Below are 22,621 nucleotides of genomic sequence, written 5' to 3'. Positions count from 1 at the left end.
ACAGCTTTGAATGCATACAAATCATGCAGGCCCACTTCACTACAACTATAAGCTGTAGTTTATTTTTGAGCTGATAAACATTTTCCAACAGATTGTATGTTAATGACACTGCTGCTGGCAAAACAAGCTACCTTCACCCTGAGCTGCTTCCAGATGCTAAACAAAGCCTTAATACACTCAGACTATTCTTAAAGGTAACTATCTCTACACATGTATGAATGATTTAACATACAGTGCTGTACATTCAGCATCACTAGTATATAAGATATTACCTCTGAATATGCAATGAAAGTTTTTGATCAAAGCAGAAACAGAATGAGAGATTAACAGCTTCCATGAGGTTCTGCACCTGGGTTTATTCAGCAGTTGCAGAGACTATGCAGAAGTTTTCACTTTTTCCAAGATAACCATTTCAGAATGTATTCTCTCTCTATACGGAAGATTTCTTCCAGATTATTTGTTTCACACCTATGCACCTGCCACAATGTATAGAATGAAAATAAATTCTGGGAGAGTCTTGCTGTTGGAAGAATGTGGTAATCTCAAAAGAGTGATGTCTAGCCCTTCTCATTTTGCCATATAAATATTATAGCCATAATACCTTTGATGAAGCCAGAGAAAGATGCCAAATCAGATTACACCTTTGTAGACTTCTTAATTTGTAAATAAATAAATAAGTAAAGAATAATAAAAAGCCACTATGTTCTCTTCCAAAGACAGACACATGTATTGGTAGAAATAAAGCAACTCGTAAGATAATGCTTTAGCAAAGAAACAAGCACAATCCTGGTTAATTCACCATCTAATACTAATGGGAAGGGGTTGGGATCTGGAAAGATGTTAATAACTCAGGACTCTATACCTGGAATGATTCTGTAATTTCAAAAAAAGTAAAATGGAAAAACGATGTGTTTAGGGAAGCACAGAAAAGCATTGCTGTTAGAGCAGAACAAATCAAACACTGATCAATATCACTGTGGTCACAACAAAGACTTGTGATGGGTTTTGAATGCACTTTGTATTGAAGCCATATTTTCCCCTGTTTCCCTGATGCCTGATGGTAATGAAACACATATGAAATCACTTCTGGAAGAAGGATAGTCCTCCTCCTCCTATTTTCCTTTCATACATCCTTTGTGGTGGTGCCTAAATTGCAGATGAGGGTTGGGAAACAGTGCTTACAGCTAGATGTGACTGAAGATGATAGAAAGCCATACCAATGATAGATCTGAAGGACTTCAAAATGGGATTCAAGCAGAGTCAGTTCAGTCACATTTTGGAGCCATTAGTGTCTTTGTTTCAAGCAGCTTCTGTCCTTCCCTCTCCATTCATATAGAGCCTGGAAGGCAGAGAGCAGGGGGGAGACTATTTTGACTTTCTTGACTGTGGAAGAATATAATGAAAGAATTTTCTTTTAAATATAAGGACCTGAATTTTAAGGTCTGAGCCAGGCTGTTTCATTTACAAGAACTATGAACAACATAGTAAACCCTGTGTTGCTCATCCCATTGCCAGATGCATGCAGTTTCTCAGGGTAGGAAAGTCGCTAAGCACCGTTAAGATGCTGAAACTGCTGCCTAACTAATGTCCTTGAAGAGGCAACTGCTATATATTAGCATATGTAGCTTTGGGGAATTGGCACCACCACACACCAGGGCACTGCTCAGTACTGCTCCTGCTCATGCACAACCCGACAGCAGCGCAGCTATGGCCTCACAGCACCGGTAGGTACACAGCCCAGCTGGCCCAAACATAGGACTGCGCTGAGACGGTGACTCTGCTTTCAGGAGCTGACACCCCCAATGCGGCACCAACCTGCACAGCGGAGAGACATCCCTGTGCAGCAGTTATCTCTGCTACTCTGGCACCTACAAACACCAGCAAAGCAGGAGGTCCCGTTTTGCATGATTCTGTAACTACCAAAAAAAAGCCAGAACTGCTTCTGACATATCTCAGGAAGAGGTGAAGCAGGCTGGGTTACAACAGGAATCAAGTAGATGATGAAAAACAAACAACCAACCCCGCCCCCCCCAACCCCACACTGAAACACACTTAGTACCTGCGATTTCCCACTGTTTTAATAAGAGCCAAAGCCACTATCGAGCAGTCCCACAGCATGACTAACACCAGATTTAATTGCAGGTTGAGCCTCTGCTCCGTTAGTTCAGGCAAAGATCTAGAAAGGCGTGTTTTGGCTAGCCAGTACTTGCAGGACACTAACTGAAGGTATCTCTGCTTCAGATGAATATAGCTGCATGCAAGACTCTTCTCAAGGCATCTCTACACAGAGCAGCAAGGTCTTTGCTCAAGAATGAATGCAAGACATGCCATTTTCTGTGGCATAGGGCAATGAATGAAAATCTAATGGTAATCAAATCAGACTCAAGTGTTTTAAAGAAAACCAAATTTTTTGTTATCTTTGGAGCCTTTGAGCAGCAGCAATCTCTTTCTCTCTCACCTTTAGCAGAGGACTCTGCAGCAGAATCAACCCCCACATGCAGGGCTGGGTTCCATCCCTTGACAGCTTGACAAGGGTGGGTATGTGTTTTTGTCCAAGGGCTGCACTTGTCTTCCTGGGCCAAATAAATACTTGGAAGAGGAAACTGTACCGTCACCACACCCCATTTCCATGGAAAGCTAAGCTGCCAAGCAAAGCTCTCTTTAAAGCAGCTTTGCATAGAGAATACAAAAGGAAAAAAATCACTATGTTTTCCTGATTGCAATGACTTAATACAAATATACCATATTATATAGGGTACTACTTAGTTCAATGTCTTATCTTTAAAAAAATAAAATAAAATCCATGGCTTCTTTTGGAAACCAGCCGTATTTTCTTCAGATGTGGCTTTCCTTTGGGGTTTCCAATTGGAAATATTCTGACAAGGATCTGATTTTCAGGATAGGTTTTCATTCCTTTCGGAGAGTATCTATAAGGTGTTTCAGATGGGAATTTTAAGGATGTCCATGGAGTGGAGAGTTGTTGCCAGTAAAGGTTTGAACTATAAGGGAAAGAAGATTATAATCCATACCCACGTAGTAGTGACTGTGCTGGCAACACACAGATAGAACAGAGTGGAAAAGAGCCCCATGCCCTATGCCCTGGTACAGGCTACCTCACCTGTGACTATTCTGCTGCTCAGGTATCCCTCATGAAGACCTGTCTCCATGTAATTTTCCTATGCTTTACTTGAAGTATTTCATTGTCTAACTTGAGGAGGCAATTTCTAGTTTTGTCCATGGTTGGTCTACATGTCAGAACAGTGGCAGAGAGGAAAGTCAGCATGGGCATGCTACCTCTGTTGGAGACAGCTGAAGACAACCCTGCCATCCACCAGCCTTTGATGTTAAAACCCAAACACAAAACCCCCACGTTTTTCTAGCAATGTCACCCTTTTCTGATTAGACTCTGAGATTTCACTCCATCCCCACTGCAATATCTCCCCTTCTTCACAGGCTCTAAAGAAAATTCACAAGAGCCTTTCCACCATCTAATACAACTGGTGCCCTTCCAACTCCTGTGGTGCCAGCCACCGCACTCACAGATCAAGGTGACGAACATCCACCTCCTGCAGAGAACTGTATTTTGGGATGGCATTGCAAAGACAGGAGACACAGGGACAACCTATGGCATCATTTAGCAACAAGCTAATGCTGGCTTTGGCCTACTTGCATATAGCATGAAATAACTGTGTTTACAGTGATTTTCTTATCTTTAGAGAGGATCTTAATGAAGCAAAGTCTGTAGAAAAAGGTAGTATCGTTCATCGGAAAAAAATAAAACAAGTCTTCAAGGACATAAGGCTTTCTTCATGTCTGAACTAGATAAAAAACACAGGTAAGTTTAGCATAAGCCTGAGCCCAGGTTAGCCGTGGAAGGGACATGCACACATGACCATTTAGGTTGTTTTCTTTCTGAGCTCACATAAAAACTGACCTCAGTGCAAAGTTTTCATAGGGACAAGTAAAAATCATAACAAGCTCTCTGGAAGCAAAACTCCATGAGCTCCAGGGTTATTGCAACTCTCCCACTTTTTTGTGCCTAGAGCACATCATATCACCTGCCAAACTTTCTGTTGTTCACAGTAGAAGGTCAAAGTGCTTAATAAGAAGAGATGTAGCAGATGTGTTTCGGATAAAACTGCATTTTTGATCTGGCCACTGACTTTATGAATGCCATTCTAATTACTTCATAAAATTTCACTAAGTTTTAATCTTACTTGTACTTCTAGTAATTTACTTTCAGCCGCATTTTAATTAGAGATGTAAAAAACACTCTCAAACAAGCCCTCTTCAGACAACAAAACACTTTCAGAATATGGTACATACTTTGCCACAAAAATCTCCATGATGCTTGCTCCTATAAATTATGTCTCTTTGAGGCAGACAGGGACAGATTGCAGAAAAACCTCACCCTGAATTCCAGGGACCCCAGAGCCACAACCTCACACCTCACCTTCATCTTGGGCTATTATATAGCACTGCCATTCTAGCTACAAATTTAAGCCAGAGTTTTCAGGTGTGACCCATTCTCCTCATTGGCAGACAAAACCCTTTCCTGCTCCAGGTGCACTCTATCATGCAGCAGTAAAAACAAACCCTCAGAAGAAAAATTCTTTTGCCAATCCTACCCAGCTGTTTCAGTTGCATTAGCAAGCCCAACCAAGTCTTCCCCCCCTGCTGAGGCTCTTTCAGGTCAATTCCTGATTTCCAGTGAGCTACCACATCCATATTCTGTTTTACATAGTTTCAGGGACTCGTTTGCCTATCAGGTATCACTTCTGATTTATCACCCTGCAATGTCTGAAATTCTTTTCCATTAATGACAGCACCAGCCACCTTGACTCTTCAGAGCTTTGACACATAGCAAATTAAAACCATGGGGTAATGGCTGTTTCCCTGACCCCAACAACATGTTACCTAGAAAAGAGCCTACTATGCTTATGCCTAGAGAAGGATTCACATATTCCCTTCTTATAGATTCATGTTTATAGGCAGGGATTTTCAGAAAGAGTACAGAAACTCTGCAACTGGCAAAAGATTATTTTTAACTGTAAAGATATAGCTGTCAGCTCGCAGAGGTACAGTTTTAACAAGAAACAAGGAGAGGAAGGTTCTCAGTCCCCTGGATCTCCATGGGGGACACAGGCACTGGTGAACTGTTCCCAAAGTAAGTGAGAACAGTCAGGCCCAGAAATTTTGAAAAGTTCGTATTGAGGAAACCTGCCTGGATATGACATACTAGTTGAAATCTGCTTTCTCAAGCTCTCCTTTCATTTTTAGCAAGTCCCAACATGAAGTGGTGCAAATTAGAGAGAACACCACTAAATAACAGAATATGAGATGTTGACTAAAGAGGGAATAGAGGTGATTTTTTTTCCTAGCCGTATACTCAAGCTTTGATCCATAGTGCATTGGTGGCCTCAGTCGACACCTTTTCAGATGTCTACCATCCAAGTCCTGCTCTTCTGCTTGTGCCAGGCCACTGAACATCAAATGTATGTTTCATGTGTCAGGACAGCTCTCCTAAAAGACCTGCTCCATTTCTTTATCATACAGTGAAGTATAAAGGGAAGAGCATATGTTCCTTGGTTTGCAGCAGAGAAGCTTCCTTCCCTTTAGAGATGCCTGTCTGGCAGCCAGTCTCTCTTTTCAGATTCATTTTTTCTGGAGGCGATAATCTCCGATTACCCCAGAAGTACCTGGTGCTGCAGTTTAGTAACGACTGTTCAGTTTATTGTCTGAATAGGCTATGACTCTCCTTAGCTTAAGTGGATGGGATTTTATGATATTCTGCATTCTTTTCCTTCAAATCCTTGCCTCACATAAGGAATATTGTTTTGCTTGCTGCCACGACTAAATAAATAGTAAACAGAAAGAGCTCTGAAGTTAGTAATCCTGGAGAGTTCAGTAAGTTCTCAAAAACTGCAGGGTAAATCTTGTACGAATATATCCATATCATGTCAACTAATAATCTATGGGTCTTGGATGCTTTTTAAAAAGCAGCCTGGAGTCAGTAAGTCATACTGACGCATTACCGATTTTGGCCCTAATTGATGATCTGCCTGAAAAGAGCAAAGCTGTTACTTTGGTTTTGGTTTTGAGAGTGACCACAAATGTTCACGTCCCAACCCTGCTGAATTTTATTTGACTGTTCTTAGTAACAGAAATACTTTTATTACAGCAGTGCCAAGAAGCCAGACTGAAACCATACTGTGTTCAAGACACTGCACAGAGACAAGAGTACAAATAGCCAGAAAAAGAGGGAGAGTTGAAGAGAACGAGCAATAGGTAAAGCAACTAGTAAAAGAGCACATGCCTGGTCAGCAGAGGCACTTAAAGCACTGACAGCTCTTCCCTAATGGGCTTGTTCTCCTCTGGAGCCATTTGCAGAGTGACGTTCCTCTGAGCCTTACCTAGCTTAACAAGCTGCCTTCCTTATTTTTCTGCCTCCTTGGGAAGAACAGACAATCAAGATTTCTATAGGACACAAGAAGCTAAGAAAAGGTTTTCACTATGAGTGAGGAGAAGAGAAAGGGACAAAGTCCACTTACCTAAGAGGAGTACAGATGGAAAGAGATTGGAAAGCCCCGTATACTCTCCTGTGGCTTCATCTGTCTCATATCCTCCCTTTTGCAGAGAAGATGCCATTCCAGTGTCATTCTTGGACTGGAGCAGGACAGATCCCTGGAGTTGCACAAGAGCAGGGAGACACTAAATGATGCTATGGAGAATGTGAGCAGGGATATACGACACGGGTATACTGGATTTGAGGAAATGGAAAAAGATCAACGCCACCAGGCAGCTTTTTAGATAAATCTGTGTAAGATGACCTTGTCTGAGTTCACTTGGGGAAATTCTGGCAGCATAGCCCAAATTAATTTAAGCTTTACATTTCAGAGAGCTGGCAACAAGAACAGCCTTGCACTGTGTGTGTGTGGCAATTTCAGAAGTCAAGTGGCCAGCTCAAACCAGAGCTCACGGCTTTTGGGCCCATCATCATCTCAGCATGGGAGGTCTGACGGAGGACTCTGAAGCGCTGGGTGTGGTACCAGCTCGCCTCTCAGAGCACCCAATTGTATGGTCAGTCTCTGAGCCCATACGCTACACCCAGATTGCACATAAAGAGCCACATTTGCTTGGGCACGGGGAGCAGCACAGCTGCACTGGCATAGCTTCCTGCCCAAACACAGCACTGTTCCAGGGAGGTAGCTCGGGTACCTCCACTTGGCATAATACTGGATATAAGCAGGTTTGTAATTTCAGACTTAGAGCACTAGAAAAGACACAATATGCTCTTATTCTTTATGTAAGACTTTAAAAAAATCAATTTAAGCAACAAAGCAAATCTGATAAAAGTTTGATGACAGTGGTTTTCCCAGGCCTCACAATCAGTATGGGGTACTCCTGCGCATACTTGCTGCTTTGGACAATGTTTGGACAATGCTGGGTAGGCAGTCCTTCCAGCAGTTTCCTGCACAGCACCCTTGCATCCACAGGGGACAGGCATCAGTGGCAGCCAACAAACGAAGGAGAAGATCTGAAGGAGATCAGCAGGACACTGCAGAATAATATTATTATGCTAGCCCAGTCATTCAGCTGAATACATGTTAAATTCAGCAGCTGGCTTGTGGCCAACCTTCTATTTCTCCCAAGCCTGAATACCCACCAGTGGGTTTGCAAACAATTGCCCCTGCACCAGACAGGCTGGCTGGTCCTGTCTTTGCAGGCTACTGGGGTTTTGTCTGCATTGCACACATCCTTTGCCTGAATTATGGCATCAGTTAAAGAGCAGTCTTAGCAGTTCCCGAGGAGCCTGCTCCTACTCTCCCCCACATGAAAACCAGAGACTGCCCTCCAACTCTACTGGAGGGAGGATCGGGCCCCCTTGCACAACAAGCGCCTACCAATTAGTGACACTTAATGATTCTATCTGTAGAGAATCATTATGAAAAATGCAAAGCATTATGCAGCCACTATTAATCTTCTGCTTTTGTTGCATTTACTCATGGTTTATGGCCCTCTGAGGAGGATAAATGATCAAGGCATGTACTCACATTGTTATTTGTCTATTTGTCTGTGCAGCAATACACGTGCTCAGCACTAAGTATAAGTTATTTTTCATGGGGAATGCAGCTTTAAGGCTTTTCAAGGTCAGAAGGCTTTGTGAGAAAAAAAACCTGGAAGTGACTCCGGCTCATTTGCTGCCAACTCTTCCTTTTAAAGTTACAACCCACACAAGACCATAAGCAGGCTAAGACTCCAGGAGGAACGGCCACAGACATGCTCTTGTATTTTTGTCTTTTGCTAGGGTACAGTATGGCACACAGGTGTGTAACTATGACAGATAAGGTTGTTGTTGTCAAATGACAATTCCTGTTCCAAGGTATTTAATGTTGGTAGAACAAGCGGTTCCACTCTGCACTTGTGATATTGAAAATTCTCCTGTCTTCCCTGCTCTCTTCACTGGCTTATAGCTCATTGTGAGCAAGAATATTTTGGCCCATTTTTGTTTATGGTAGCAAGGATATATTTCTGGAGGTTAAGTTCTAGCAAATTCAGGCTATCGTACATCTGCAGTGGTGCTTAACTAGCTGGCAGACACTAACAAATAGCACTAAGAAATGTTCTTCGGCACTGCATAGCTCTTTGCAAGAATGACCATCTCCATTATGAACACAGAGTACTTAAAACAATATTACTCCAAAAGTGGGAATGCAAAAGCAATACAAATATTTTAGTAGCTGGTAGAGAAACTACATTCTAGTTAAAATTATCAGATTACCATGTTTACTTTGAAAACATACAGACGTAAATACAAACTTTCTATAAGTTTTTAGTCTTAATATAGAAATGAGATATTACGGTAGGGATGGCACTCTGCAATTTGAAAGATGATAAAGATGAGAAACGGTATTTTTCATCAAATTGTCACATGGCAAAGCACAGCATTTGTCCCTTCCTTACTCAGAGAAACAGTGAGACTGAACCAGTCCAAAGCCAGTTGTGGCAATGCAAGTCTTCCCGTCACTTCTGAAGCTTTTGGATCTGGCCTGGTATCCCCAAAAGACTATAAATATAAAACATGGCTTTGGCACCATGTCACACAAAACAGGGAAGTAAAACATGCTGCCAAAGTAGATACCAGGTAAAGCCAAATGTCTGCCGCCAGATTCCCCCAAACAAAGCTTCATTCAGACAGAGAGTAGTATCAAATATTTATAAAACATAGTCACAGAGGAACTTGGTTTCACACCTCCCGATTAGCTTTTGTTCATGTATTTTTTTCCTCTCTGTTTCAAGGCAACCAAAAATAGCAAGAGAAATCTGAGAAGATGACTTTTCCCAAGACACTTCTTAAATTTCTTCTTTAAAATAGTTTTTGCTTCCAGAAGACTGTTCAGAGTGTTCACATTTGCATATATCAGATCCACTCAGTCATTTTCATTGGTGGATCTAGCAGTCATTAAGTTAAAGCAATCTAATTTCAGTAACTCAAGATATGCAAAGGGCAAAGCTAGTGAAGTATTTGACAGTAAATATTCAGGCATCTTGGAGGACACCGAACAATATTTTCAAACCATTTAATGAGATATGATTCAATGTATCCTGCCAGGTGATGAATGGCCACTGTTTGAATAGCAGGTAGTTTGCAGGACATTATCAATGCTATGCCATGAATATTGTATTGCTAACAATAAATGTTTTGACACATAACAATAGATTTATATCTAAATCAATCAGACACTACACTCTCAATTATCCATACTGTTACTTGTTCAATCTTTTTAATTGTTGTGAATGGTACCTTCATCAAGGGTTTTGTCTGTTATAAATCATAATGGGTCATTTAATACCTCCTTCGGCAAATTAATTTACCGTAGTGGAAGTGCAGAGATGTGAAGAGAGTAGAATTTGGCCTATAATCTTCAGAAACAAAGGATTTCTCTTAACCTAAAATGTTGCCTCCTCCAGCTTAATTTACAGCAGGTGCTGGCACTGATACCATGTCTTTTTAGGGACTCTGTGGATGCATATAAGCTCCAAACTTTATCTTGTTAATTACAAAGGTGTAGGGCAGGAGAATCTACCAAATAGTTCTCTTTACTATTTGAAAATTCATGCTAAAGCCACATAGCATTTTACTACCTTTTTTCCTTAACTATAAAAATATATTTCTATCCCATTAATTGTTGTTCCTGTCTTTGGCATTACTCTGAGTTGCCTACACTTTCTCCTATTAACATTCCTACAGCTACTGTTCTTCCTCCTGGCCATCCACAGAGAAAGGCTGTTGCCTCTGTGCTCTGATGACATGTAATTTGTGCTTCCACAGCTGACAATTGCCTTGACCTTTCTACCCGCCACTTCGCACTGCACTGCAAGTTCATGTAATTTGCTGTCCACTGTCATTTTTGGACTGCACATGTATTTCCCTCCATGCCACTGAATGTCTGGGTCTGGAGTTATTTTTCCTCCCAGATGCCCTCCATGGCTTTTAGCCAAGCAGATTCTTACTCAGTGGCATTTAGGTCATGTTTCTTGTGCCTGTACTTACTGCTGTATCTTTCCTTCATCTTGAGTAGTATCCATATCAAGTCCACTCTGGCATCATATATGCTTTCACATGCTACCAAGTGCTCTTTCAGATTTGTAGAAAACATGTTAGGCAAGAATCGATCTCATGTGAGTATGGTAATTTCCACTAGACATCATCTTCATCAACACCCTGCTTTTATTTCTAATTGTTTCTTTCCCTTCTGCCAGTTAACAGCCAAAATACACTTATAAATTCCAAAACATTTAAAAATGAAATTTTATGAGTAAGACTTCACCAGAAACCACATTAATATCAAGCCAAGTCTTCATTCACAACAATCCAGTTTTCAAGCCAGGTTTCATTCTTATAGCCCAATATAAAGCATGTGTTTATGATTCTGCAGTGGGTGACGTACTTCAGGATACCTGCAGCCATATGGAAACCTTTGCTATTTGCAAAGGAGAGATCACTACCCCTTTTCCAACAGGGGCCTGTGACAGGAGGAGAGTATATAACAGAAAAGGAGAAGCAGGTGTCACTGTATGTAGGGACACTTTAGTACATTCCCTCTGAGCACTGGCTATTTGTTTGAGGTTTTGAGGCATGGCTGGAGTAGGAGCAGCAGCTTGATCAGAGCCATGGCTCCAGCTGGCTGGATTGCACAAACAGTTGCCACCCAAGAGCCATGTGCCCTCGCATGTATGCACGGTCCTCTCTGGGGACTCACTGGAACTGCCATGAACATGTTAAACATGTACTGAGATTATGATAGAGTAAGTCATACACAGTAACTGTTCAAAAAGCATCAGACCTACTATACATCTGCAGGACACCTCGCAGTGGGTCTGCATATGCTTTTGTTTTCATTTGGGAAACCCAAAAATAAGTATGTCAGCCCTCCCTGTACGAGACCTTTTCTGAACAGGACTTTGTACCAACCCATCTCTGTCCCTGAAGTTTCCTTAGCAGAGCATGTGTTGGTCTCTGTTATTGCAGAAAGGACTGGGTGCCTGTTCGTAGCAGACCAAAGGAAAATATAAATGGGAGGAGAAGGCTGCTGGGCCTCAGACATCCACCTGGTTTTGGAGGATCTGTAACTGTCAGCTGTGGCTGACCTTTCCGGTCATCTCTGCACTGATGCTTCAGTTTAAAAAAGAGCATCAGCCTGCTCCTACTGCTGCCTTCTGGGCTGATCTGCAGTGTCTTTCCATGGTCTTACTAGAGCTTGAAATTAGATCTACCAGACAGGAACTGCCAGGCTTTTTGAATTCTGGTATTTCTAAGACATTCACAAATGCTAGACATGCCTCTCACCCACCTTATACATCCTAGAGGTCAGAAGAAGACCTCAGAAAAGCATGACAGTACAGAATGCAGAAATAAAAGCTGTCAAACAGTGGAAATTTTTTACAGTAATGAAAGTTATCTGACAGGAATAAATGAACCCCTAACAGCATTCTCATCTACAGACACACTTAGAAACATAACCAGCAGAGGGAAGAGAGCAACAAAAATCCTTTCTTCTCAAAGGCTCCTGTTATATCTTACTTTTATAACCTAAAAGCTGTACTAGAGAGCAAGACAGTCGGTGGTCCTGCACCGTAGCCAGCAGGGCTGCCAGCATGGACCTTGCTTCCTGGGCCTTCTTACCTTGCAGCGCACAAGTGGTCTGGTGCCTCTGCGTCCTGCAGAGTCCCTCACATAGGAGGCCTCTGGTGAAGGCAAGTGGCAAGTGGAGATGTGGCCTGCGATGCAGAAAAGAGCTCCTTCCTAAGGCTTTCCTTCCAACCAAACTCTCCCTGGCTCTGCCACTGAGAGGATGGCAAAGATCCTGTCACTGCAAGGTTCAGGCCTCCCTTCTACCTCAATATACCATGGAAACACACAGTGAGCCTTTATCCTTCCTGTCCCAACCACCTCTCTTTCTACAGCCTGCTCCCCCTGAGCTTATCATTACATCGTATTCACCCAAAAGCACTGGCTTTGAAATGAGAAGACTGTTCCTGTAAGAACATGCGGCTATGGCTCTCTATACAGCAGGTTTCAGCACATTATACATACAATGCATTGCCAGGTAACAATTAGCAATGCCTGCTATATGGGACCCAAATTCTGCACGTCATGCACTCAATTCCAACCCCAAAATTTAGAGGCCCAGATGGTCCTTAGGGTTATCTTCACCTGGAGTCACATGAACAAGGGACCAGGTAGATACAGTAGGGTGTTGCTTGTCAGGTCCTCTCCTCTTTCATACCCACTGCCCTGTCTCTGTGTCCCTGCAGCTGGAATCAGCCTGTTTCCTGCGTGGACTCCTTCTCTCATCCGTGTCTAAATAAGGGCCTGGATCCACGGACTTCATCACTCAGGTCTGCTTTTCTCTGCACCATCATTACTGGCATCACCTACAGAAACTAAAAGCTGATGTATATTCTTTCTCTTGTGGATAAAACCTGTAAGTCTCTCCATGTGCTAAACTATTTCATTTAGTTTGCCTCTAACTCTTCAGCATTATATTTCACACAGCAATTAATTCATCCTCTATTTCTCACTACACTGAAGGCTGTACCATATTGAAGTCTGTATCTGAGCAGAGCTAGTAATTCATCAGCACTCCAATATCTCTATGTACAATGTGCTCATTTTGCTATAATGGGCTTTTTTAATCTTGCTGACAATTGAAATGTTGATATTGTTAAGGTTAATGACCCACTGATAAATACCAGAAAACACTTTTACCCTCAAATAGTTTTTAATCATGGCTCTTGCAAAGCGTGACAAGAATGCTGTGCCTAAACAGGCTTTAGGAGCAGTACTTTCTAAATACCTGAAGCCCGCTTTTACTACCAAAGTGGTTTCTCTGACAGTTACTGGGTTTCCTTTTGTGCCAGGTTCTTAGGTTTATTATGCTGAGTTTGTGTGTGAACTGGCTGGCTTTTCTTTCACGCTTCTTAATGGTCTGCATTGTGTGTTATATGTGCTGAGATGCCTTCAATCTGTACCTTGCAAATGATGAAATCAATTCAATCAGTAAGCAAGCTAACGGAAAGAACCAAAAGCCTGCAAGAGTTTTATTGGGGTATAGTCACCTAAAAGGTACTCTCTCTGATAAAGTACATTCAGCTATGGTGACAGGGTCATAAGGCAAGATTAACATGGTTTTTCCACATTTTAACTGCGCACATTTTAACACCAAGTTGCTGGTGGGAAGATGTTTGCATTGTACTAAGAAAAAGGCATGCCCAGTTAATTCATGTAATTGCTAAGCCAGCATGCAGAGAGGGCTGGAGAAGTAGTCTCCATTTTTAATTCACATTGTTTTTTGCTGGATTTCTTCCAAGCATTGAACCAGCAAAAGAAATATGAAGCACTTCACATTGTGTTCTCAGAGATACTGCCCCAGCTCTCTTTAGCCAAAGAATGTCAATATAGCTTCGCTGCAGCCAGAGCAGCACGTGTCTGTCAGCTGATGATCTGACCCTAAACAGATATTTGACTGCATAAGCTCTGTGAAAAAGACAGCAGAGATGGATATCACAGTATGCAGCGATGGGAATGCAGAAAGAAAATTTCCATTCAAAGCAAGCAGTATTTTGCAGCACTGAAGGGATTCAAGTGGGGAAATAAAATCCAAGATGTGCGGGTCTCATAAATTACATGTATCTACATGAGGGGAAAAAAAGCCTTTTGCTTTGGCATTTACCGTCCCTGATTTGTCCTGTTAATTCCACAAAAGGTGGCTGTAGAAATAGCTAGGACTTGCAAACACTTTCAGATGAACTGAGTGTTTCAGAGCATGTTAGTCAAACGCCACTCTGATCCATGCTCGCCTCATACTGAAGCCAAGCAACTGAGCCAAAGGACAGTGCTGGGGAAGGACAATGAACTAATGGAAATGGCTAGAGATATATTACCTCTGAAAGTAAGAGGCTTGGTGAGAAATGATTCTTGCTATTTGCATTATGAAGTATAGCTCCTTTGGAAAAGTCAAGGTAACCATTTTCCCTACAGAGACTAGCCGATATGTCTTATCTCTGTTCTGAAATAGCCTGTGCTACTTGTGCTAGCAAGAGGGCTCCAGAGAGAGTCCACTTCTGATTGTGGATTTGACAAGGACTGGACCTCTAGAGCCAAGACTGAACCGGACCACCTGCACTGCTCGAGTGCAAGCTATATGAACAACATGAAGATGTAGGAACTGCCTCCTGGGTCAGACTGATGGTTCATCCGGCCCAGGATCCTAATACAGACAGTGGCAACAGGATAATTATTTAGAGAGAGTATGTCAACCTAGTCACTCTCTGCTCTCCATTTACTTTGTACTCCCCCAAAGCTGTTGTATCAAGGATGTTATAGGGTATATCATTGCTCAGTCCTCTTCATATCCATATGTAGCCTCTTGGTCCATGAATGTCTAATCTCTTTTTGAACCTGCTTGTACTGTCTGCCTCTTCAAACTCCTATGGCAGCAAGCTCCAGAAGTTCACCAGCCACTGCATAAAAAAGCACTTCCTTTTATCTATTTTAAACTTTTCCTACCAGCTTCACTTCACTGAGGTTTGGGAACACTTGAAGTGATTCAAACAGTAACCCCTGCTGCATCACAAGGTAACAATAAAAATACATATGTGGTCCCTATTCCAGACACAAGAGTTCCAGAGTCCTGCAGAATGGCTTGTAAGTCTCAAGGAACAAAGAAATGATCATACTTTTGGACTGATCTAGTTCTAAAGTACACTAGAAACATTATGTTGGTTTAGCCCACATAGTAGCACCCAATGCAAAGGAAAAATAAAAAAAGCTCATTTTATATATACATAGACACACATACCAGATGTTCTGTATTTTTAGCTTGTCTGCAGGTGTGTGTAAAAGCAGTTTTGGGACTCATTGATTGTGGAGTTCTGCTAACCGTCTTAAACTTGTACCATTCCAAAAGAGATATAGTCCTAAGAGCCTTACTGCTAACAAGCTAAGCACTTTGCAGGAGCTGGCTTTTGGTTTGGCTACATTTATTTCAAACTGCGTTACTCTCTGCTAATTAAACTTTTGAAAAGGAACATAGCTGACAAGAAGTTCTGAGTAATTTGCTCAGTCCTTGACATTAGTCGGAAAGCCTCAGAGCGGAGGCCACAGAAGTACAAGAATACTAACCTCCAAGAGAAGAAACAACAGTCCTTAATTAGAGTCTTACCTCAGATCTTGTTGTGAGGGATGAGCTGAAGATATCAAAGATATCCAAAACACAGATGATTCTGGTGGTAAGCGATCAGTTCAGACACACTGTGGCTGGTGGATCCCTAGAGGCAAAAAGAAATGGAAGAAATTCTGAGTATAGCTTGGAGACACAGATGCAGAGACTTGGCATTTGCCCTGTGGAATTCTTGGATGCACTTGAAAGGTTCCTCTCAAGGATGAAAGTGCAGTCTCTGTTTGTTTTGTGCCTGGAATGAACTGACACCATCATATTATCTCAGACTCATTGGCAAATGGTCTCTTCCAATGGCTGCAACTGTTATTAGATTACAAAATATGCAAAGTGACAGATGGCTGCTAAATTAATTGCCAAATGATTAACTGCATATTAATGATGCAGGAGTTTAAGAACAAAATTTAAGGGAAGAGTCAGGTATGAAGGAAACCTGAAAACTGCTCCCATTTTCATGCCAACAGTGGCTGGGCTCTACCGTATTAGAGTTCACTGTTAGCCAAGGCGATGCATTTTTTTCTAAGTCGTGAGCAGCACATAAATTTTCCCTACTCAGAGCAGGAATTAATAATTCAGGGACACTTCACCCTGTCCCCAAACTGCAGTGGAAGTCTCTGAACTCATTCTTTAAGCAACAAGCCTTACTCCCCTCCCTCACTCCAACTAAAACCATCCTCCAGTAGAAATTGTCTAATACAGTGTTTGTGGAGACTTGGAGACAACCTTACCAAATGCTGTGTATACCGATTAGTGCTGTTGATGTCTACAGCAACTCTGGACTGTATAAGTAAATGACAGTAAATGCACTAAAAGACATACTTAAACACCTCCCCCTCAACATGAGCTATACATTTAGGCACACCCTAGTAGTAAGATGGGAAGTACAGGACACAGACTTACAGAAAAATTGAAGGTCAGTACAATTGTCATGTCAGTAGCATGGCAAAAAGGCTTAATTAAACATCTTAGAAACAACGACAGCCAAAAAGCCGATTACACAAGTCAGACTCAAACTACTGCCTGGCGTTGCAGCTCCTAGGCACCCAAGCTAAGGGTGTCTGCAGGGCGAGCCCCCATAGCCTCTCAACCCCCTCCACGATCAGGCCAAAGACCCACACCATGTCTCTGCCACCCGGTTGCAGAGGGGAGCTGCAGGGCTGTTCCCACACTACAGCAGGCAGAAGCACCCTCCTGGCCATCACTGGAAATGAAAAGCCTCTGATAAACAAACCTGGTCTGTGATGAAAATGCCACCAAGACTTCATTGCCTCCCATTTCCTACAGGTAGGTGATAGATAAAGCCAAAGACATTTGAAGGAGGAAAGGCAAAGCACTGCTTGTAATGGCAGTCTCCATTTTCCTTTTCCCTTGATATACTACTATACACAGCTACATATCTTCAGCTTCCAGGCGCAGGTCAGCGCTGTCTGCAGCTCTCTGCTCACCATCAGTGCTCTAGACAGTGGCGCAAGGACACCCCAGGAGCTCTCTCAGAGTCAGCTCTGTCTTGCAGCTCCCACTGGCTCTGCTTCAGGCCTGAACATGGTTAGGCTTCAGCTAGAGACACCCAGATGTGTCCCAGCTACAGCATGTGCCTTGGCACCCCCAGCTGGGACCCGCACGCCGGCTCTACGTGCGGAGACATGAGACTAGGCAGCCAGGTCTGGCAGGGTTGCTGCGCGAGGCTCCCACAGGTCGGTGGTCCCAACCAAAAGTAGCTGTATTGCTTCAGAAAGCAGGCTGGACCCTGGCAACAGGGATCATGTTCCTTTCTTCCACATACAGTTCATTTATATAAAACCAGCCCTGACACGTATTTAGCTCTGCACAACAGTTTCTGAGAGGCTCTGGAAAAGCAGACCTTTGTGATTTTGCACAGTGTCAGGCCTAAGCACAGGAGGCAGATGGAGGCATACACAGCCGTGGCCAGCGTCTCCAGCCCCTTTACACAAATTTTCAAGGTAGGGATTGCTTTTGACTTTCTCCATGTGATTCCTTAAACATGATTGCTCTGGCCTAGGTCATTGTCACTATGGACCAGCACTCATATTACTAACAGTAACTGCATGAAAACATCACAGCAGATGACTGAGAACTACCAGAAAACAATGTATATTCAGTTAGTCAGACCCAGAATGGCAACTTGCTTGCTCCTATCCGTTGTGCAAATGTGTGCTGACAATTTCAACTTTCATAGACATAAACTTATATGTAACAGTTTTGGGGAGATACAGTGGCAGAACTGTAAGACTCTTTTATGTCTCATAGTTAGCACGTACCACTGAGTATTCCTCTTCCAAGCTGTCTGGCTGTTAGCACTCAGGAAAATATCAGTGTCCAAAACTCTGTTAAGACTTCCTTATTAGCCCCACTGACCCATCTCAAATCCAAAACTTTGTACAGCAATCTCAAACCTTCACCAAAAAAAAAAAAAATACACATAATTCTTCTCCTCTCTTGAGATTCTGTCAAGCCACCCAAATGCTTAGCCCTCCCGTATGTGATGGGGAGCCTTGTTCTAGCTATTGGCCTGAAATACACAGAATCCCACTCTCACTTGGCTTTAGAGAATTTGGTTAAGTTTGTTTTGGGACATGTCACTATGGTCTTTTTCCTTTTAGTTACCATGGCTGCCCGAGAGAGACATGACGTGACAGAACATCTGCAGTGCATGCAGTTCTCCTCCCCGGGTACCAGACCAAGAAAAACAGCCTGGCAATGAAGTCAGCTAACTACAAAGTAGCACACGACAATTTGTGTGCTTTTTGCTGCGGTTAAAGTAAAACAGTTCAGAATCCTGCGGACACTTCTGCTCTTTCTGGGGGGGGTTCCTATGTGTTTCTACAAGTGCTCTGGCTCCTACCTCCACATGCAGAGCTGTATCGCCTCTCTTCTGCTCTGTTTCCACTGCTGCTTTTTGAGAACCCAGCTGCCTGCAGTTATGGGATGGAAAGAAAACATGTAAGGGATGTGTAGAAGGAAGATGGATAGTCAAATTTCTGGCTGGGAAGGAATGGGACTGACCCCCCAGCAAACATTAGCTACTGTCTTATTTTTCAAGAGCTTGAAAAACTGAGGAAAAAAAAAAATTACACAGGAGAAAGTCTGTACATCCAACCTTAATTATGGTAATGAATCACAAGTGGTTTCTGGCACTCAGTTGAAACATGTCACCCTGTCAAAGACCCGTGAGATGAAGCACCAACTTCCAGCCATAAGCCAGACCAAGACAGGCTAGCAGTCGTGGAGCAGAGAGCCTCAGGAAATCCAAAGTGGGAGAGTCCAACAGCTTCACAACTCCAAGCGCAACCAGGCTGGATACCTTCTTAAAAAGTCATCATACACAGTGGATTCATCACATTGCTCTTTAAATGCATCTTTCTGTATCAAATGGCACTTGTAGTTAGGCTGTGTCATTTCACCTTGCATTAGGCTATATCATGTCATATCATTTGGCAGTAAAATGATACGCCATGACATATACATAATCTGAGGCAAGCCACACCCTACATTTACAGTATTTAGTATATTTGATATAAATATATGACCATCTTGTCCATCTTTTTCACACCTTCCTCTTAGTGAAGCTGATGGGAGAAGCATATGAACAACTGACAGGATAATCAGGATCCAGAAGCAGAAGGAGAGGATGAGTGACAGCCTAGTTCCAGTGGCTTATTACTAGCAGCATTGTTTCAGTTAACCTTGCATACTTCTAATTCCCCTTTCTGTCTGTGGAGCATCCCCTGTTGTCATAATGTCAGTGAATGCCATTAAGCCTGGATAGTCACTTGCAAAGTCTTGAATAAACCAAAGGAATGATGTTGAATTTTATTAAAGCTGTTCAGCTTCTTCATTTGGTCTCTTGCTTCTTGCTTTCTCAAGGCTATCCTGAGGAATTTGATTGTTTTCTTCTTGCCAGATGAGGTCTTTTCTTTCCTGGCCTAGATTAAAGTCTCTATGGCAGCTTTTGTTGATTAGCCACAACCAATTATGACAACATAACATACGATATATCATCTGTATCTATATATATGATGACATAATAGCTACTTTGGTGAAGTCTTCCTCACCTAAGAGAGGACAAAAGATTTCAAAACAGCCAGTCACTACATAGTGTAATAGTACTCTGAAATCTCTCCTCAGCACTCATCAGATCAATATCAGTAACTGGAAAGAAACTGGTCTGGAGCAAGACACGAGGATACAAATTTGTTATGAAGCTGACGAGCCTTCAAATAGAAGCATGGTGCCAAGATGGAGATGGGAAGAGACATGAAAGAACTCAGACAATAAAGCACCATTTCCCAATCTCCTAAAATTCAAGTGCTTCACTTCCAGCACACCTGTTCTTCAAAACTAATCTGCTCTTGGATGAAGACTTGCACAGAATTAAAATAAAAAACATATCTACATCACTCTGAGTCACAGTCACAATCAATCACAATGGACAACTAATAAACACAATATATGGTATCTTCAGTAGAAGACAGAGCAAAATTAATGAAGATGCCCAGACCTGGCACCCATATATGATCATAAAAATGTAGACAACCTCCCCTGTTAAGAAACAAACCCTGTATAGAATTGTATATTGCTGTGCACAGGCAGTTTCTGGGCAGTTTCTGTGTTACAGTACAGCAATAATTTAACTGCACACAGCAGCCTTGCCTGGCAGTTTATGGAGAATCCATAAGGGAGCACAATATCCAAATAACATGTCGGGGGGATTGAGATGGGGACAGTGCAGTAACTGGAATTAGATTTGGGACACTCTTGCAGCCTCACTCACAATCAATTACAAGGCCCTTTGGAACCACACATGATCAAAATCTTCATTCCCACCTCCCCGACAGACTGCTCTCAGGTACACACCTCAGGAGCGGCTGGGGATAACATACTGTCACCTTCCCCTCTCTCATTTTACCTGCTCAGAGCACCCCCAGGGGTCCGGGGCGAGACAGCCCACTGGGGAGCGGGAAACACCAGGTGTGGGCTGAAGGGCGGTGTCAGTGGCCACAGCTCAGCACCACGTTTCCCCCAGGGCCACGTGTGCAGGTAAGGTGACTGCCTGGCTTCTCAAGCTTGGCTAACTGGGATGCCCATTTATGCTCTTTCTTTTTAAAAACTCAGTAATAGAACAATTCCTAACTTCAGATAAAGCCTTTGACTCTCTATTTCTCTGAGTAACCTTTTCATGTACAGATGAACACTGTTTACGTTATCCTCCCTTCTCTCCCCAATTTAACAGGCAAGGCTCAGAGGCTGAAATGACCTCCCTAAGATCTTTTGCCATTTAAGAATGGAAATGACTCAAAGCGGATGAAGTGTATCTGTCTGTCAAACAAGCTGGTCATTTGTGTCGAACGTACGATATCTGATGTCTTCAGCCCATTTCTCAAGTTCATTTCAAAGAGTGTGTCAGCAAATACTTAAATAAGAACGGGAAGAAACAAAACACCAATGGTGCAGCTGAAAGATGCTCTGAAGGAGCTCACATAGCCAAAACAGTTGAGTGATCCCATTTTTTTCTGGACCCATAAAATGTGCTAACTCACTCTTCTCATAGAAACATAGAATCATTAAGGTTGGAAAAGACCCTTACCTATGTCTGGCAGAGTTCTCACACCAATATGCTTTAAAAAACACTAAATCTCTACTTTGCGATAGGTAGCCATCGCTCAAGCCCACTTCTTCTGCTAGTTTTCTATTTATGAATATTTCCAACTGCTTTCTGGGACAGCTTTGTCTTTGGGGCGTGGGGCCCCCAAACAAACAACACTCCTTCCCTGGGCATAGTGAATGTGGGAGGATGGGATGGGAGGTATTGACGGAGTCAGTTCCAGGTTACCTGGGTCTTATTCAGAGCCTAATTCCCCAGTATGGTCAGTGGTGGTGGGAAGGGGAAGAGAGGGATGATTCCCAGCACTGAATTAGGACCCCAGCCTCAGCAGTGGCACCCTGCATTCACGGGGATGGTCTTGGTAGATTCCTCAGGGAAAGCATTTCAGCCAGAGACATACCACTCAGCCACTGAATGGAAAACATTTGCTAATTTGGCTTTACATTTTTTTAGCATTTCATATTATATACTTCAAGTCACTCATTTCTTGGGGATTTTTTTCCAATGAACATTTTATTCAGTACCATTTGTTGTTTGATGCTCACAGGAGAGTTTCTCACTGAAGGTTCACTAGATTAAAAGCTGGAACATTTTCTGACCCAAGTGGAGCTGACCAGGTTAATTTTCATCCATGTCAAGACGTTACAGCATCTTGAATCAACAGAACAGTTTTGTGCCTACTGCTTAGTTCAGAGTTAAAGAGAAACCTGCAAGGTTAATGAGTAACAGGAAGCAATTCATTAAAGTTTTGATAACATAACGTTTCACAGCAATTTAAGTTCATAATAAATTTTACATCCCAAAGGAAGAACGAAACCTTGGAAAAATACACGCCTAATGTGAGAGACTGGCAAGCAGGGAGGACTTCTCAGCACTGACCAAGAATTTTGGCAGCTTTAACACTGTTTATGGAGTTCAGGTCTTTATTCAGAGGTGCTTATTCATTGAATTGCTTTCGTAAATGTGGCTTTTTCTGATAAAATATTTCATAAAAATTTAGATGTCTTCCCTTTAAAAATTCAGTTCCTCATAACAACACCCTCAGAACATCTGCAGATAAGTTTCATGTAACTTACTCTGTACCTTGAGAATTAAATCTTTTTAACAAAGTAGTAGAGCACACGTATCTTCTGACGCATAGAGTGTTAGCCCCTCTTGGAGACAAGATGCCAGACTGGACAGACATGACATCTGGTCTACTAAGGTGGTTTCTAAAGTACCAACAAACATGAAGGAATTCCTGCAAAGCCTTATA

At 42.5% G+C, this 22,621-nt stretch overlaps 1 protein-coding gene across 2 annotated transcripts in view; it reads right to left on the bottom strand.

Moving 5' to 3' along the window:
• Positions 1–22,621, bottom strand: part of GPC1 (glypican 1) — a 329,611-nt gene that overhangs the window by 267,601 nt on the left and 39,389 nt on the right. The window contains exons 2-3 of one of the 2 annotated variants that reach the window (XM_087739178.1): positions 15,729–15,834; positions 6,552–6,684 (exon numbers count right to left, since the gene is read on the bottom strand). The gene's annotated coding sequence lies outside the window, so the exon portion shown is untranslated. The remainder of the gene's footprint in view (positions 1–6,551; positions 6,685–15,728; positions 15,835–22,621) is intronic. The other variant, XM_087739179.1, reaches the window with a different exon arrangement.

This window comes from Nipponia nippon, unplaced genomic scaffold, assembly GCF_047370975.1.
Source record: "Nipponia nippon isolate SJK-2023a ecotype South Korea unplaced genomic scaffold, ASM4737097v1 scaffold_7, whole genome shotgun sequence".
In the NCBI taxonomy this organism is placed as follows: Eukaryota; Metazoa; Chordata; class Aves; order Pelecaniformes; family Threskiornithidae; genus Nipponia; species Nipponia nippon.
The sequence above is the reverse complement of the archived record's forward strand: the minus strand, read 5'-3'. Positions and strand labels throughout refer to the sequence as shown.